Genomic DNA, 20,337 nt, shown 5'->3' with positions numbered 1-20,337 from the left:
CTTCGCTTACTTTCGGGTAACAGGCATTGTGGAGTCCAACGAAAGAGAGGCAGGTCGTTATTGCGTTGGACTATTGCAAGATTGAATCCCCCGAGCTGACAAGGTGAACATCTATCGTTCTGCCCCTGAACGAGGCAGTTAACCCACCATTCCTAGGCAGTCATTGAAAATAAGAATGTGTTCTTAACTGACTTGCCTAGTTAAATAAAGGTATACATTATCAGTTGGAGCTCAGCTTTACTGCAGCTTGGCTCCCAAATAAAAGGTCGTCTCTGTGGTCTTTAAAATGACTATATAAAAGTTATTTTGAAAGTGGTTTATTAGATTTCATTTTCAGGGATCCACCTCAATGAACAATATATAAAGCGTATAAAACACCCAGTTATATAATACCAGTACAAACAGTAATGTTATTTTTGAGGAATACAATGGTGAGAGACAGGGTAATGTGTTGAGCTCGTTAAAACCATAGTATTGCAACGAAGACACCGCACCTGCGGGTTACCACTAGATTTCTTAACAGCTACTAACGGAGATTACACGGAAATCCGAGCCACAAAAAAAAACCTGGTTGCAGCGAAAAACTGTAGAATAAAACTAGCAGACCATCTGAACTAAATCAAAACAGGAAAAATATACATGGAAGACTGACATCAATAAAATGATCAGCCTGGAAATGTAGCCTACGCCAACTACGATCATTTAGTTAGCACATTTATTTACAGACAAATACAGCACAGGAGGCTGCTGAGAAGATGAAGTCTCACAATAGTGGCTGGAATGGAGTGAATGGAATGGTATCATTGTTCAAAACCATTCAATTTATTCTGTTTCAACCATTACTATAAATTATAATAAATTACATTTGTAAAGACTAGGACTAAAATGGTAATACATTCTTAAATGTGCGAGTATCATTTGTTAATGCAATCTGTCTATTCTAGTTGTGCCATGCACTTGGTGGTTAGATACTATAGGTGGTTCAACCAGTTTATAAACGATTAGATCGCTAGCAGAGGTTTGTTTGAGCCCAATGTATATTGGACAATTAATTATAAAATGCAGTTTATGTCATGTGTAATGAAATATTTAGTCTGATGATTTGGTCCTAATAAAAAAACAAGACTTATTTTTTATAATTTATTTCAAGAGAAACTGAAGTTGTCAAACATTTACAGCAACAACAAAAAATATGCTTTACTAAAACATCTAAATGGCTCAAGTTAGCTTCTTAAACAAAATAAGTTCATAATTTACATGATACGTACTGTATACACACTTTGACATAGGTGCTGAAAGTAGTAGTAGTTCAGGAGAACAGAACACCAGGAATGGTTTGGTTCCTTGTACAGTGAAAGAAAGTTGCATAGAGTGGGTTGGTTTTTAAGCATAATCATTACGGTAGCTGTATGACTAGTGCTCCCCTTAAACCATGGCAATACACATGTAACCTACACGCAAAGTCTTCACTACTCCCAACAAGATACGACATCATGTATGAACAATAGGTGGTGGAAAGAGCTTCAGTTCCCTTATCATATACAGTATATTTCAACGTAAAACATGAACGTAGAGTAGTCATGCAACAGTAGGCGTTGCCATGACGTTAAAGGGAGTGCTCACTTACTTGTTAACACCGAAAGAGGTCAGAGGTTACAAGAGGTTTTCCAGGTAACAAACTGGTCTCTTAAGTAAAGCTGAGTGTCACTGGGTGTACAGTCTAACATTAAAATAGAGGTATCTGAGAAAGAGGTGTGTTAACTTCTGAGATTATCTGTAAAAAAAAATAATAATCTAAAAAGGCAAAGTTATCTGGAGAGAAGCTTGAAGGTAAAGTATTCAAAATCTCAAACGGCGATCAGAGTAGCTAACGGTAGCGGGGAAAAAAAGCATCTTAGAGGAGTTTGACCAGTGAGGTTGGTTGAGGTTAAAGAAAAACTGACTCGGATCTAAACCTATCACAGTTAAAGAAATGGCCCTCTAAAAACGCAAATTAAAACAGGTCTAGAACTAAACCAGTTTAAAAGAAATCTAGTGAGACGGTCTAGTGAAAGACAACGGTCAGAGAAGGAGACTGAGGTAGGACTAGACTAACAAACACAGATCCGAGTGTTTGTCAATAGCCGTTAACGAAAGAAGGGGAAAAAACCCCAGGAAACTAGACTAGACTGATAAAAAAAAAGGAAAGAATGAGTTGCCTTGACACAAGATACGGTCCTGACTGAATCCTGGAAACACGTCTATGAATCAATCGTCAACTACCGTGCTCACTCAAAATAAAAGCGAATAGATAACACAGAGAACATTCCCAATATGCTGTGGTTCAACTGTTTGTTGGCTTGCTGAAGTCCACATTCTGCAATCCAGGATTAGCGTTTTAGAAAGATCCAGCCCTGGTTTAGACTGTCAACCATTACGTGAACGAATGGGTATTGTCTCTCGGACTAAAATACTAGGAAGAGTCATTACAAGTCAGAAACATTGCAAAAAGACACTTCACAATCTAGATGGTAGACTCTTAAGTGGTAGTGTTTGAAAAACGACGACGATGACTATTGCGTTTTTGTGTGTGTACAATAGTATCTGTCCATTCAACTGTTATTCCCACACACATCTCGTTTATAGTGAAGTGACACGACTAAAAAACGGCTCTATGGTGAGCGAGGAGAAGGCGATTTTTAAAAAAACACTTTTTTCTAGTCGTGGTGCTAATTGGGGGAACTATTCCAATGCCAAACAATTGACATCCTAAGCTGAAGACCCTCCAACAGATATTCAAAAGCCATTCAATTACAAAGATCAGACGTTGTTGATCACAACTGTCCTTTTGATCCCATTCCATAGCATTATTTACATGATGTTATCAGCTAATTTTATGGTTACAATATCCAAAGAAGTAAATGAGAGTTTAAAAGGAATTTCGAAGCGCTCAATGTTGCCTGCTTTGCCCTTCATTTGCACTAGGCTTAAAGTGAGTCTAAAATCCCCTTTGGTGAGGGTCCTGAATCTTCATACACAAACCTCACATTGAAACCATAACATGCTCACAGTAGCCAACAGCCACATTTCATTATTCATTTCTGTATAAAAAAAAGACACTGTCAATGTCGACTTAATAGTGAGTGACATACAATAATGTAAGACTTTTCATTGTAGTTACTAGCTAATCAGTCAATTTTTCGGTCTGAAATTAACATGATTCCGTTTCATACCAAATTGTTGGGATATATAACATAATCAAATTATATTTAGCCCAATATTAAAATTTTGACAGTGTCCACAACTCTGGTACAATTTGGTTTACGCAATAGGTAATTCCCCTAAAACCATTTTATGATCTTATATAGGGAGATGGCACCATTTGGCTTCAAATGCACGACATAACAATATTATCATATTTTATAGGCCTGCTACCAAGGGAAAATGATATACCGCATGTAAAAAAAGAAACCATCAAACTACTTAGGAATCAAATTGGTTACCCCTCCATTCGATGAAAGTCTAATAAGGCACACGGGTGTAGAGGGAGGGGAACAGGGGTGTTGATGATGCTGCTTGGTTGATACTAGTGCAATGTGTCCACATTGAGGACAGGGGACATGGGGCGCTGTGTACTGAACTACCCAATATAACCCACCTTTATAAATTGTCTATAAATAAAGTTGTATTGAACTGAATTCACATTTCCAATTCACAGTATACAAGTCCCTTCTTCTACATCATTATCGTCGGTCGTTTTAGGAATACTTTTTAAAAACTCTGGTATAGAGGGTACACAGTGCAACATGTTATCATCTCCGGTATATACGTGAACGATGATCCATCCATACTAGCCTATGTGGCCCCATCCAACACACGTCAACATCGGAGAAGGAAGAAACAGTATATGTCCTGACCAATTCAAATAAAAAAACAACATTGAGAAAAATGTATTTTGAAGACCAGCTCATCAAATAACAAATCATTATTACTCCTTGTGGCCATTAAGATATACTTTATTAGTCCCTACAGGATGGACATTTTATCTAACCCCCAGATACACACACATCCACACACTAGGTTGGAGAGGTAGGTGGCACCTGCTGGCTCACTCCCGCCATATTTTTTGCCCTCTTCAGCAGTGGGATTCGAACCGGCAACCCTCCAGATGCTGGCCTGCTTCTCCAACCTCAAGGCTATTGCCGCCCCCATTCCAAACCAGGTGTGCCAAGGAACACTGTGTTCTGGCATACTTGACCGTCGTCCATTGGTGAATGTCTTTGGGCTTTAAAAAAATAAAAGGTGCGGTGGGGGAAGGGGAGAGGACCTGACTTCTCACTTGACTTATTGCATAGCTTTCCCGATAAAGGTGTCCTGATTTTAGAAGCGCTGACCGCAAACCCTCCATTCTTTCACATTTGGGAGCAATTGTAGAGGTTTCACAGTTCAGAGTCCCTTTTACACCTCTGTACAGATGTGGAATCCCACCTTCAGTTTGTATACCAATCTGTGGAGAAAGAGAGAGAGAACCAGATGATTGAATGTTCGTCAATATGAAATACAGGCCCACAGGTTATCATAATTCTTTAGGCAGTGCTAATAGTGTACTGTGGAACTCCAGTGCATTCACTGATCTGTGCATACAAAATGTATAGCCTATAGAAATATTCAATTATGCAAGGCCATTCAGATGTGTGAGATTGGTGGGATTTTAGACCCTGATTGGTTGACAAGTCCGAGATTTCCGATAGTGTCATGGTATAAATACCATGACAACCACTCCAAAAAACAAACAAACACTGAAACTGTTGATGACGTAACCCAGATCCTTTAGTTTTTGCTTTAATCTCAATGATGCACACTATTAAGTAGTGAAGTACGTGCCATGGATAGGTTGCATAACTCATACCACATGGTATGCGCACAAGTGGGCCAGCTGGACTGATGCATAAAAATAACCCACTTGACATGAAAAAGCCAAACTGCTCGAATGTCATTTTTTAAAAATGACACTGATAATTCTATTGATATATTGATGACTTTTACAAGTTTAAAAAATAGCTTTTTACAGTGGTCTCCACTGAGGCTGTAAAAAGTCTGCACAACCCCATGAATCTTCCCCTTATGCAGCAACCACTGCAGCACTTGTGTGTGTTCCATGAGCAAAAGGGCCCCTTTCCTTCACTAACTGCTTGCAGCACTCTCAGCTGCTGTAAGGGCCCTGCAGCAGCTGACACTGTCAGGCTAAAAGCCAACCATTATGGATTGCTCTTAAGCCCAGGGGGGGATCGATCGATGGTGGTAGCCGACTTCACCTCCCATTCATGTGCAGGCTTGTTGAGGAGGAAGACTGTGCCAGGGTCACAAGCAAAAGACAACGCTTTCAAATATTTTGCAACGGAAAAATGGAAATGAGCGGTTCTTATTGGAAGAGTCCATGTAGTCCCTTCCCGTTGGTCTGTTAGTGCCTAATGAACACAACCCAGCTAAAGATCCTGTCAAGACTCGTGGGAGGTGGGAGACACCTATTCTGAGCAGAGGGCCATTTAAAGTCTGCTGAAACACATCTTTCACCCATGCCACTAGCATGCAGAGTAATTTAGCAAGACTTTTGTTAGGACTGTCAATGGTTTGAGCTGTGGGCGGGGAAAACTGAACATTTGCTGTTGGCAAAGAGGTTTGGAACTCTATTTATGATCTATTAACTCATTTACCGCATGGTGCTGTCACCATGGAAGGCCAAAAATGTGTAATGATCATGCCGTTTAATCAGCTTCTTGATATGCCTCACTTGTCAGGTGGATAGATTTTCTTGGCAAAGGAGAAATGCACCTTAACAGGGATGTAAACACATTTTGCACACATGACTGTAAGTCAAAATTGGATATATTATATTATATTATAAACACATTTTTGCACAAAATTGGAGAGAAATAAGCTTTTTGTGTTTTTGGAATATTTCAGGGATCATTTCAGCTCATGCAACCAACAGTTTAAATGTTGCATTTATATATAAAACACAGGGAAATCACGTTTTTGACTGCACTGGGTCTTTAAGCTCCTCTTTAGATCTCCAATGTGCCACCCTCTTATACTCAACTAACTATAATCATTTCTGCTCCTGCGTTTTAAAAAGGACTGAAAAGCCTCAGTCCGCCCACCACTGCCAGGCAAGTTCTGTAACAGTGAGTGAGTGCAAGCAATTAAAACTAGCAGAGGAGTCTGGTCCTCACCCAAACTCGAAACCAGTTATATATAACATTCTTTGTACGACCACAACAGCACCAGCGAAAACCATTAAAAGCGCTTAGGGAAAAGAAAGCAAAAGAGAGAAACTGACAAACTTATGCAACACAACTTACGCAATGCCCAAGCTCACACAGAGGTTGGCTGTGCCTGCCTGTTTGTTTTCAGGTTTGGGAGGAATTCACCGTTCCAGCCTCAGGTAATTCACCCATCTTGAAGTGATTAGATATCAACGGGGGTTGAGTATTTGTGGGATAGTGGTGATCTATGGTTTCGGTCAGGGTTGGCAAACGTGAGACACTCAGTGAAGCTATAGCAGCAGTGAGACTTATCTAAAAAAATCTGAGTTCATCACAAAAAATATCCCTGAGAGCAAGATCCTAAGTACTTTTTTTGCAACAACACCAGCTGATCACACACGTCTTATCAATAAATGAGAGTTTAAAAAGGCTCCAGCCAGAAGACCAAAACTGGGGCTCAGCAGAACAATGCTCAAAGACGCACTGTATAGCCTACTCTAGAGTGTGCCTGACAAAAGAAAGTGATTGAAACCAAAACACAGCACAGATACGGTCGACTCACAACTGTACATGCCAATGCAGAACCCCAGCACTGCCAGTCAGTAACCCAGGCAGTGGAAGGCAGGGTGAAACGAGACCGAGGGGTGCATACAGCAAAACAAAGTTCAAAACACCCCGGTTACATAACTAAGCAAAAACGCTCTCGTTCTTGGACACCCGCCCACCACTCCCCCAAAATCATATATAAAAAGACACCCTGTTGGCATTTCTCAATCAACTCAAATATTGTGTTTAGCTTTCATTGACTTCAGTCACCCCCCCCCCTAACCGGTTTCCATGACAACAAACCTCTATACATACGGTGAGACACACCCACAGAACACATTGAGTACATGCTGTACCATACAGCCAAATCACTGTCTAAACGACACCATTTCCATATAGACTGATAGTAGATGGAGAGAGAGAGAAAGCGACTTCTAAGTTTGAACATGCGTTCTTCTGCTCACCTAAAGTGTACCGTGTGCCCTAGGATAGGGTTGAACTAGACCCAGTTTGGAACCTATACGCTGTACATAGAAAGACTTGCGTAAGGCACCACAGTCAATATTCCCTGTTTTATGTTACTCATGTGCAGGGCACTCGAAATCTCAATTAAAAAAAGATGGCCAACAAAACTCAGATGCTCAAAATAAAAACAGAACCTCAGTTTAAGTAAAGGCGGGGGAAAAGCTAAAGCGCATTGGCCTGGTTTATCTGGGTAGAGGCACACAGATACACAGGCTGACAGGCAGAGGACAAAATGTTCCAAACGTGAGCCTCAGTAAACCCTTGCATAGAAGGAGCTAACAGTAACCATAGGCCGCTCTGAGAGTGCGCAAGTGTGTGTGTGTGTGTGTGTGTGTGTGTGTGTGTGTGTGTGTGTGTGTGTGTGTGTGTGTGTGTGTGTGTGTGTGTGTGTGTGTGTGTGTGTGTGTGTGTGTGAGAGAGACGTTGGACAACAACAACAGCGATGGAGGATGCCCACGGCAGTGGTTGTGGTACTGGACAGAGAAGATGTCACTTTCAGTTCAGCCTGATCCTTGAACACTGAAAGGATTTGTATTTAACACGGGTTTAAAACCCCACCACCTCACTGTAAGCCCCCGATAACCCCCTCAACCTACCATATTCACCCCCTCCACCCGCTCTGTGTTCTCAAGATCTAATCCCCCCCGTGTGACAGATGATGGATTCTCCCATCAGACAGGGTACCAGGGGTGGGTTACATAACAGGCATAACAGCTAAAATGAGGCCACTCCACACCGGTCGAGAGGCACGCAACACTACGCAGCTGGGCGATATGGCCTAAAAATCATCTGGATTCTTTTCAAATTTATAGGTGGAGATAAATATATATATATATATAGATACACACATGTGAGAGAGAGAGATTTTTTTTTTAATGTTCTCTAAGTAAGCTTTGTTGTACAATTAACTTTCAAATACACTGCATTTCAAACAGTCAGCAAAAATCTAATGAATTCAGGGCTTGTGAAGTTATACCGAGGCTAAATATAAGCATTCCACAACCAGAATACCCACCAATAATTGAATTATTTTATCAAAATAGTTTTACCAGCTTTTTTGCCATATTCACTGATATTGCATTCAAGTCAGTCTATGAAAATGCCCTTTTTGTTACAAATTTAACCAGAACAGCTAGTAAATCTGTCTTTGGCTAAAATGCTTCTAACAGTAAGTGGTACCGCACAACAATCAATATTCATTGATACTCCTGTTTTAGTAGTCGGCTCTGGGTGCAGTTTGAGGAGTTGAAACATAAAAAGAGGAGCAATAGAAAGGGTAACTTCTCTATTACAGTAAAATAAAGTCAATCTTTTTTCCGTGTCCATATGATTCTGTTGGGCCAAATCAGTCAGGAAGACGTGATCGCTCATCTTTGATGTGGTGAGTGGCCGGGGTTTGCTGTATGTGTGGACATGAGAAGGTGAACAGTAACAGCAGGAGTGAAGCCGATGAGACCAAAAAGACACGAGAACAAACATTTCTACAAAACCTGGATTCTTGCGCCCGGCCCTACTTCACAGTTAACTCACTGTCACTCATGGCACACTGGGCAGCTGGGAGGGGAGTGGCGAGGGGGAAAAAAGGTGAACGGCAGTCTAAAGCATTGGGATTGGTCGGAGTGCCCCAAAAACTCTGACCATCTGGGTTCAAGTTCAGAGCGTCAGATTGGAACTTCAGATATCTAAACTGTCCAGTCCTCACTCTCATCTACAAGAGATTCGGGTTATTAGAAGGATCCTTCGAGATTGAGCACAATCTAACACATTCAACCAATTCCATTAAAATGTGAGCTAACGTAGCGTGAGGCTACTGTCTTAATCCACAGAGGTTTTGAGTTGACACGTTTTTGACGAGATTCTTGACAAGATTGCCCCATTCCTCTGAGCTGTCTGCTGCGTGAAGTCTCAGTTCTATCCCATGCAACCAAGCAGAGCGCTTGCATTCCCGTGGGCCCCGACAGAGATCATTGCGGCGCGATCAGCATTTTTCATGCTGCGGGCGGGAGAAGGTGGTCAGACAGACAACTTTTTAAGTCCAGCATATTTTCTAAAAGGTTGTCTTTCTGTTGTTTCTATTGTATTAAAAGCACCTCTGTCGCACTATTCATAAAGGCTAATTCTTGCTGACTAGCTGCATTGATCCTGCTTTGTACTAACTCTTCTGACTCATCACATACGCTGCTGCTACTGCTCATCATCTATCCTGTTGCCTAGTCACATTACTCCTACCCATACAGAGCCTTCAGAAAGTATTCATACCCCTTAATTTATTCCAGATTTTGTTGTGTTAAAGCCTGAATTCTAAATGGATTTCTCACCCATCTGCGCACAATAACCCATAATGGCAAAGTGAAAACATGTTTCCAGAAATGTTTGCTAATTTATTAAAATTAAATATCTAATTGACATAAGTATTCATAACACTTTGCTATGACACTTGAGCTCAGGTGCATCAAATTTCCTTTGATAATCCCTGATGATGTCACTACAGCTTCATTGGAGTCCACCTACGTAGCCTAGTGGTTAGAGCGTTGGGCCAGTAACCGGAAGGTTGCTGGATCGAATCCCAGAGCTGACGAGCTAGAAATCTGTCATTCTGCCCCTGAGCAAGGCAGTTAACCCACTGTGCCGAAGACGTGGATGTCGATTAAGGCAGCCCCTGCACCTCTCTGAATCAGAGAGGTTGTGTTAAATGCGGAAGACACATTTCAGTTGAATACATTCCTTGGCTGAGATGGGAGAACCTGCCAGAAGGACAACAGTTTCTAAAGCACTTCACCAATCTGGGATTTATGGGAGAATGGCCCAACAGATGCCACTCCTGAGAAAAAGGCTAATGATAGCACGCTTGGAGTTTGCAAAAAGGCACATGAAAAGACAGGCAAAATATTCTATGGTCTCATGAGAAAATGTTAACTCTTTAGCCTGAATGCAAAGTGCTATGTCTGGAGAAAACCAGAGGAGAACCTCGTTCATACAGGACAATGACCCGAAGCACACAGACAAAACAACACCGTAATAGCTTCAGAACAAGAATGTGAAAGTCCTTGAGTGGCCCAGACATGAATCACATTGAAAATATGTGGAAAGACTTGAAGATTGCTGTTCACTGCCGCTCCCCATCTAACTTAAGAGCTTGAGAAAATCTGCAAGGAAGAAAATCCCCAGATCCATATGTGCAAAGCAGATAGAGACGTACCAAAGACAACTCAAAGCCGCCAAAGATGCTTCTACAAAGTATTTCAATCAATTTGCAGAGAATTCTAAAAACATGTTTTCACTTTGTCATTATGGGTTATTGTGTATAGATGGGCGACTTAAAATATATTTAACCCATTTTGAATTTAGTCTGTAACAACATTTGGAATAAGTCAAGGGGCATGAATACTTTAAGGGACCGTGTACATATCTATCTTTACTCATTGTGCATTTAATCCTTATGTTATTATCTTTCTATTATATTTCAATGTTTATCTCAGCATTGTTGGGAAGGACCAGTAAGTAAACATTTCACTGTTAATCTACACCGGTTGTTTACGAAGCATGTGGCAAAAAAATTGGATATGATAGGCTCCAACATCGACTAAATATTAATAAAAATTATTTTACTCCCACTCCTAAACGTATGCAAAACATAGCTCAAGTCAAGTGTCTGTTCACCTATTCTATTTCGCCCCAACTCTGCTCTCTTCCAAACTATATGTCTAGCCTGTTGGCTGAAATAGCCCAATAATGGGCACTACTGATAGCCAAAAATAAGATGTCCCATGTGAGAATCTCTGGTATTTTTGATCTTGCCTATATGGCGTTAAATTCCTGGGACAGGGGCTGCCAAGCAAGCTGCGTCACATACGCCTAAAATAACATTTTCAGGACTAGCTCTTGTGGGACGAACAAAATCAGTCCCGCACAGACTTAATTAAATCAGCTCATGAAGAATGGAGCCTGTGGCTCACCCAGTGTCTGACAGTTACTCTTTAAGGGTTTATCAGATCAAAAATGTGTACGCCTAGCACAACAGCAGTGTTGTAGAATATTGGACGATTGGTTTGCAGTTGAGAACTGTGGGGAGGTCCGTGTTCGGGATTATTATCCACCACGGATGGTGGTCTCAGAGCCTTGTAGCTATGTCACAATGGGAACCCGGACTATTGTGTCTCAGCGTCTGTGGACTATGATTTACACTTTTTGTTCCATGCAGCATTTCACCCTGGCAATGAGTGTGCCGAAACCTGGGTTCAAAGTACTGGTTTTCTTTCAAATACTTTGAGTGCGTGCAGATCGAGTATTCAAAAGAAACGGGTGTCTTACAGCCAACCACAGAGGCACTGGGAGTAGTCTACTTAGTCTCTCCGAAAAACAAGGTGAGGACATCCACGGCCCAAAGACAAAGATGGCACAATGTCCTTAGACGCCCTGAAAGTCCAAATGGCTAAGACAACTGGAATTAAGCAGCCTGCCAAAAAAATCCAATAAGTCATGATCAAATGTGATGTGAGTGTACCTGAGAGGTAAGCAAAGGGCATCTGTTACTCAACTCAGCCCAAGAAGAATAGGGCTTGTTTACAGAGCACTGATACCATCTCCCATACTCACGCAGAGGAGGAGCAGCAGGAAGTGGAGGGCTGGGCCAGGTTTGGCTTTGGAAAGCGGACGAGCTGGGCCGATCTGCTCATCTACAGGCAAACATAGTGTTAAACTAAAGGCCCCTGAGGGGATGATCTGTCAGAGCAGGAGAGCGTTATGAAAGAACGGAAAATGGGCCAGAGAGAGGGAGGGAGCGATGCAGTTTGGAATGGCACTGGCAACCGTACAGGGTACACTTTGCCCCTCAGGGCAGGTAGCATGGTTTTGATTAAAGCCAGAGAGAAAGAAGAAATAGAACAAATAAAACGAGGGGTGGGAGGAGCAGTCAGATGAATAAGCAGTCGTAAGAGACTGAGCGAGGGATCTCTGGCATGCAGAATTGCTCGTCTGGACTCAGGACCAGCATGTTTGTATTTGAAATAGCAGTCAGTGCGTCAAGGCATTACCAGCAAACCAGTTCTCTTGTGTTGCGGCACTGAGTGCGACTGAACAGAGAGGGGAGGCCAAAGCCTCTGCTAAATCAAGAACAGTTAATCTCAGATTAAAGTCAATGTGGCAGTGAAGAGAATAGCTTTCACTGATTCACATGGGTATTAATACAAGGCTCCCGAGTGGTGCAGCGGTCTAAGGCACTGCATCTCAGTGCTAGAGGCATCACTACAGACCCTGGTTAGATTCCAGGCTGTATCACAAAGGGCCGTGATTGGGAGTCCCATAGGGCGGCGCAGAATTGGCCCAGCGTCGTTAGGGTTTGGCCGTCATTGTAAATTTGTTCTTAACTGACTTGCCTAGTTAAATAAAAGTTAAATAAAAATAAAATAAATAAAAAAGAACTGACCCCTAGGAATGCAAAGGAATGTGATTCTTGAAAGTTAAATGGAGGCAGACCAAATAAATGAGTGACATACTAACAAATCAGGAGGGCACTGACAGGGCTGCTAAAAAGCCGACTGATATAGGATCAATTGACAGTGAAATAGGAGCAACTGCTATTAGGTCACATTTAATAAGGGTCAACTCTTCAGTGAAGCTATATGAGTGAGTGAGCAGGTGAAATGTATGTGTGTGTCTATGTGAGAAGGAAGATAACCTACCTGGTAAAAGAGCAGTCCCTTCTCTGACAGACCAGGGGTAGGAAAGGGGGAATGGGAGTGGAGTCACGCGGCACGCGTGACTTGGTCCACCCGCTCCTCCAGCTGGAAGGCGTCGGGCCGGTCCTGGGGGTTGACCGCCAGCATGTCCTGCAGCAGCTTCTTCACCCCCTCCGACATGGTGCTGCGTGTCTTCTGCGGGATGTGCAGGACCATCTTGGGGTTCCCCAGCAGCGCCTCACCCACTGGCACGATCTCGCTGCCCTGCCGCACATAGGTGCCCAGCAGCTCGCGCTTCGACTCTGTCAATGAAGGTGATCCGCTCCAGCATGGCCCAGATGATAATGCCCAGGGCGAAGATGTCCGCCTTGGCCGTGTAATGGCCCTCCCACACCTCGGGCGCCATGAAAAAGTCTGAGCCGCAAGTCGACGACAGCCAGAACTTGTTCACGTTCTTGTTGTTGCTGCCGTCCCCGCCACCAGTTGTGGGTTGCTCTTCGCCATCGTTGCCACCGGCGCCAAAGCCAGCGCAGACCTTGCTGAGGCCGAAGTCTGCCACTTTGAGTACAGGATAGCCTGACTTCTGGGAGATGAGGATGTTGTCGGGCTTGAGGTCGCGGTGCACAATGTTGTTCTTGTGTAGGAAGGCCACGGCGCTGGTCAGCTGACGCATGAAGCTCTTGTTGGTGCGCGGGTCAGGCCGCCGTGACAGGATGTACTGGTTAAGGTCCCCGCCCTCGCAGAACTCCATAACGAACCACAGATAGCATGGCTCCTCTGGGTAGCCCAGAATCCGCTCACCTGGGGAAAGACAAAACGGCATTAAAGGGGAGCAAAAACACACACACACTTGACAGTGAGAGGCCTCATACACTAGGCTTAATTTATTGTAGCTCAGCAATATTGTGGAGGCCTCGGATACCCGCTTACACCCGCTCACTCCCCTATGCCTTGAGATGACTCTTGGATGAAGTAAAAAGAACAGTGTGCGACTCAGCGTTTTGAGCATACAACAAAGACTGAAGGGAACACAAAGCCAATCTGGTGGCAAGCACCATGGTTATTTTAATCACTAACATTTGTGACAATATTTGTGACAACATTTGTGACAATATGGGATTTCAAGTGTGCCATGACAAAAACTTGGAAAAACAACAATTCATGTAGGCTAATGAATGGGACTCTAACATGCTGACCAGACCACTTGAGTTAGCATGCGAGCGCTGAAAAATAAATGTACACATACATGTTATTCAATCATTTCACCCAAACTGCTCACGCACGTTAACGTGCGTATGCGTAGCCAGTCGCTAAAATAGAACTTGGTTCTATTTTTGATGCGCTGCAAGTCCCGCCGCCTCATTGGTTTTTAGGATCATATACCCACGTGGGTGATTGAAAGATGAACTGAGGTCCACATTCCAGTGCAGTTGGTGGTGGTAATGCACCTTAAAGTTGGTTGCCAACCTACATATAAAGTCCGAAAAAGAAGCATGAAGGATGAGAAATTACTAGAAACTAACAAGGTTTACCCTTTTATCTGTGGATTAATTGTCAGAGTAGATGACCTCGTGCATTTCAGGTAAAATAACAACCTAATGTTTATATCCCAGGACAAATTAGCAAGCAACAGCAAGCTAAATTGCCATGAATGTTTCAGGCATTTCGACCTGTCCCCAAATTAATATAGTTGGTTCAGAGTTTGTTTTGATATTTCAACCTGCGTGTCCTGATCACATCTGGTGTGGATGGACAAGCTCAACATGTGTGCGATGGCACGACCCCAGTCAGCATGTAATGGTCTATGGTTTCATTCTGGTCCCCATCAACCAGCAGACGAACATTCTCAATGGGCGGCAAATAATAAATGTACTTTTAGCATTATCCCCAACTTGCAACGCGTCCAACATGTTCATGCAACAGTGGAGGAGAGAAATGCTTGAACCAAAACAAACAATGTCTCGCTAATTTGATCCAGATCTGAGGGAAATGACAGAGTGCTCAAGTTAACATATGGTACGAAACGGATGCTTCCGATGCTCAGTCATAGGTCAGTCTTTTTATGCTGGCTCGTTAGAAGTTAAATCAGGTTAGGTCGGTTTTAAACATCAAAGCGGGTTTAGCAGGAGTAGGCTGCCATCGTCGTGAGCGGCTTTCCACTTTGAAAACATTAACTACGCCCCGCCCCCTTCCACATCATGTGCAACGATCTCTATTAAAACAAATGGGACTTGTTGCTTAGGCCTAAATAAACTGTCGGGCACTATCTACACACATTAAGATAGGGCTGTGTGCAACAGTGCAATCAGCAATGCACTGATCTTGGCTAGGGTATCTGGGACTGTGTCCAAAGACTACAACTCAATGCAAACACAGGTAATCTGTCTGTGCCCTACAATGTTCAGGCTTAGTCAGCATATTTGAGAGCCCAGGAGGGTGAGTTGAACTAATATAAGCTATAGGACTACAAATCCCTTCAGACAGTTGAGGCTAAGTCCCTCTAGTGTCAGCAACATAATGGGGTTGCACCTGGGATTTAAATGGGTATGTAAACAGTATCCCAATAACCCCCTTTATCCTATTTGTTTTTCCCACCTGCACTGCATTCAACAATGTCACACTCCCAGTGGGACAAGGGAAGAGATAAGTTGGAGAAAAAAACAATAGGCACAACTACCTGTCTCATGAATTGTTTTAAACCACAATGTCAACCATTGTTTTGGTATTGGCTAACACATTAATTGACTTGCTGATATTGGTAAGGTCCGAATAGGCAACATTTTTGCTCATGCAGCTTCTGAGTTCTGAAAACCTATGGGGAAATTTAAATAAAACTTGTTTCAAAATGTAGTATTTTAGTTTATAAAATGCAGGGAGTAACCTAATTGTGCAAGATACAATACAACAACTAGCTTACTTTATCAACTCAGACAGAAACTTGTTCCAAGATGGGATCAAGTTGATATTTTCCTGCCGGACAAGCCCTGAGCAACACAATGCAGCTTTTGTTGTCTGCAATGCCATCTCACTACAGTGCCGTATCCATGTAGCCTAGCCTACATATAAGACAGTGCTGAAGTGTGTTACCTGAGCACATATTGACCAACAAACTTTCATAAATATGATGATCATCCTATGTTCATTAGACTTCAGAACACTATCCTCTCAAATCTGTGCAGAAAGTGGGTTAACCTGACCAATATTGATGATAATGTTTTTTTTAAATGCCAAAACATTTCTATTGACTTTTACACTATTTAGCCCAGAGAAGCTCTTTCTGTCTTTAAAATGATGGCTATTGGCTAAAAAGAAGTCTAGATTAATATTTAATTTGTTGACATGTGTAATGGCCCGAATGGTGACACTTACATAAGGGCATTTCCATGTAAAAGAACCCATGAGCACCAACATGTGAAGTTTATAGGAGCATGTAAAATAAAAGCTAATAGTCACATATTTTTTATTTATTTATTTAATTAATTAAGGCATATATACATTTTTCAACCTTTTTCCATCCTAAAAATTCGGAATACGCAAAGTGTCTGATTTCTGGTCAAACAGATAGAAAAGGGGTCTTAGATAACATCTACCAGAAAAAGACTTAAGGTAATATAAATAACACACAATAATGTTGATGTAAAGAACCCTGCCAACTGCCAACTATTACCTACACATATTTAGTTTTGATAAATGATTTGCCTTCTGTACGTTCAGAAAACATTGCCTTGTGCTTTGTAATTTTTAAGATATTTTCTCATTTCTCTCCCTCATGAGGAGGATCATGAAATTTCACAGAAGTTAGACCTACCTACCAATTAGTTACAGTATTTTTACCGATATCATGTTTGTTTTAATAATTAAGTGATAAAAACTCAATTCTGTTACCAAACTTAGCACAGTTCTTTCAGTAAATGTGTTTTTGTAAAATGTTCAGTGGAAATAGTTCAAATGTGTCCTTGTCTAGAGAGTTGTATAGATTGATGAACTTTGAAAACAATGGTTTTTGTTTTGCAACATTTTGAAGTAAAAAAAAAGTCAGCCTAATTTAGTTACCGTGGAATTGCCCATTGACAACTATAAAAAGGGCAGCAAAGGCAGTACAGGGGCTAAAAGCTCTAAACTTTAAGCCTAGAGATTAAAAACAAGATTCAGAAGTATATTTTTCTCAAATTATAAATATAAAAATGTATACTCCTATTTAATATACATTTTACATTTATGTTAGATAAACTTGATTAGGAAAAAATACAATTAAGTGGAGTGCATTTAATAATAAGAAATTAGGAAATAGCATAGGTTAATATCATAAATTGCATGAAATATTGATTGCTTAATTAAAAAATGTATGCAAATTTGCAACCAGGAGAAGTTTAACTGATGGCCAACTAGAACACTGTGTTCTCTCAAGTGCTGGAAATAGCAAACTGCCTATACATCAGTATGGCAGCGTGAACCTATAGGTGGGACAATCTTTTTTTTACTAAAAACAAATGTATGACACTGAGCAACGTACAATTTATTACGAAATCAATAATGATGGATAATCTATTCTAGATGTTTACTTACTGCCCTCCCATCTAACAAGTATCCTAATAGAAACAATAGGTAACGTGTTACACAATGTTTTCAACACTTTTGGTTTATTTCCCTTATCCACCTCGTTTTTGCTGATCAACACTTTTGCAAAATTAGCCTACTTTTTTGCAAACAATGGGTAAAACACTGAGCTAGCAGCTAGCTTGCTAATGAAACCATTGTTTTGATTGGCCTGCTCTGTATTGATCAAAGATCTAACTAGCAAGCTATCTTATCAATTCAATCGAGTTACTGTCATTAAAAGGGTTACAAGACAACCAAACAGGCAGTGGATTTCGTCAACGTAAACATGAACTAGCTAACGTTAGTTACCTTTTAGTGAAGTCTCCACCAACCGCAGGTATTGTTTGGACCTTTTATTTCCATGGCTCATTTTCTGGGCCATGCCATTCCTTTGTAGCACACATTCCTCAAGCTGCACCACATTCTCGTGTTTCGTCTCCAGGCTTGCCAAGGCCCAGAATTCGGCCAGAGCGAGTTCCACATTTTCGGGAGCGTTGCACTGCAGTTTTTTAACCGCTACCCTTGCCCCAGTCCTCAGAGCAATTGCCTCGAACACTACCCCATAGCTGCCCCTTCCCACCTCCCGCAACAGATTGTATCGTGGTGCCATTACTATAGCATGCTCCAGGTTCTCGTTCTTGGAAAAGTTCATAGAGAAACAGTCCTCCTCCATAGGGACATCGATGTCTTCATTGTTGTTCCCTACCACCAGCGCCCTCAAGACTTTGACCACCTCTTGTTTCACCTCCCGTTTCGTCTTCATTGTGGTGTTCTGTGCTCCAACCAGCCTTTTGAAAGCCCGCATACTTCTTGGGGTTCTTATCTTTCGCCTTCTCGCATTGCATATATCCATGACTTATTTTTAGTTGAAAACAAGTGTTTAGGAAAAATATGTGTATCTTTCATTACTTGAGTCAAAACGATTGATCAAACCTGTGACGTTTAATTGTAGATTAAACGTCAGATAGCCCTCTCTACTTATATGATGCCGCTCTTTGAACAAATTTGATTAATAAACAACTGTACAGCCCCCAATGTACAAAAAGAGAGAGGAGGGAGTGGCTTGCTCCGAATTCTTCTTCTATGATATCATGGCGGTCGGCAAACAATAGTTTAAATGCATGCCGCCACTTACTGTGCTGGAATGTATGATCAATCATGATCTGCCCAATTCTGTACTACCATGAAAATACAATTCTAAACCAAATAAATCACTAACTTCCACCACACCCTGCTGCTTTACACAACCCGAGTCAATTGATAACCTTACCAATAAAAGCAATGAAGTCAACTTTATTCATTATCAAAGTGTCTTTTGACATCGCACATTCATGAGCACAATATTTCTGAACAGGCCTTGAAACCCTGCCAGGACCATCAGAAGCACCAGACCCGACTGTAGGTCCACTTATTACAGGTGCATCCATGTAATCTCCATCAGTCCGCACTGTAGTTCTACCAATCTGTTTTACAGCCTCTGCATACGATACACCATGACTGATCCTATATCTCTGAGCCTCTCTAGACTCTCCCTGTACCTGGCATCCACCAAATGCTGCACTCTGTTCTCCCCCAGAATTACAGCACTTAACCTTCACATTGCTTCCACATTCACCGTAATCATGAGCCCCTCCACACATCTTTTCTTTCCTTTACGCTGAGCAGCTACATGTCCTATTCTTTGGCATTTAAAACACTGCAGTGCATTTGGGACAAATTCTGCCATCTCAGATGTTTTTCTTCAATTTTTTCCTCTGTAATATTACTAGGCACTTAGCAATATTATGATGTTCGCTTCAGCTAGCCTAGATAGGTTCCCAATCTCCCAACATCATAACTACAGTAGCTACCAAGAAGCCATTTCCTGCTATCAATCAAGTTAAAGTGTAATGAACACAATGGGAGACAGAGAGCTGGTTTCAAGCGCAGGGCGCAGCAGGTGTTTATTTGTAAAGGATCACACGAGGAGGCAGGTAGCTGGGTCCAGGGGCAGGCAGATGGTCATACACAGGGGGTCCAAAAAGGCAACAGTACAGGCAGGGAAAAGGCTAGTAACATTGTCCGGGAGATCAGGCAATAGTTTGATAACTGGAAATCCGAAATCCGGCTAAAGTAGAGGCAGGGAATAGGCAAAAGGCGTAGTTAGTAAGGCAGGCCAAAACTATCATACACGGGAGGATTAAATCACATGAGGATTAAATCATGGGAGGATTAAATCACGGGAAGATTAAAACATGGGGAAACACAGAGCTCCAACTAGAAGTATCATGCAGGTGAAAGAGGACCCAAAAGCGACTTGGCGAAAACAGAGTCTTTAATCCAGTAAAGTAAATACAAACAAAAAACACAACTTTCACTCGAAATGACGAGGACAAACTGGAGACTCGATCTTGAACAGCAGGTGAACAGCAGGTTGCCTCGGGAAGGCACTTGAACCAGACAGACTCAGACACCTGCTCACCACGCAGCATCTGAGGAAAACACGACACGACAGGGCGATACACAAACACAGCACGGTGAATTCTAGACAAGGAACCGACAGGACAGGAACGGAACACAAAGGAAGAAATAGGGACTCTAATCAGGGGAAAGGATCGGGAACAGGTGTGGGAAGACTAAATGATTGATTAGGGGAATAGGAACAGCTGGGAGCAGGAACGGAACGATAGAGAGAAGAGAGAGCGAGAGAGTGAGAGAGGGAGGGGGAGAGAGGGATAGAAAAAGGGAAAGAACCTAATAAGACC

General features: G+C 42.0%; 1 pseudogene; it reads right to left on the bottom strand.

The window, feature by feature from the left end:
- Positions 1 to 3,977: 3,977 nt before the first annotated feature.
- Positions 3,978 to 18,638, bottom strand: LOC124031862 (annotated as a pseudogene).
- Between the last annotated feature and the right edge of the window lie 1,699 nt (positions 18,639 to 20,337).

Source organism: Oncorhynchus gorbuscha, linkage group LG03 (assembly GCF_021184085.1).
Source record: "Oncorhynchus gorbuscha isolate QuinsamMale2020 ecotype Even-year linkage group LG03, OgorEven_v1.0, whole genome shotgun sequence".
NCBI lineage: Eukaryota > Metazoa > Chordata > Actinopteri > Salmoniformes > Salmonidae > Oncorhynchus > Oncorhynchus gorbuscha.
Note: the sequence above shows the minus strand (reverse complement) of the source record. Positions and strands in the feature narration are given on the sequence as shown.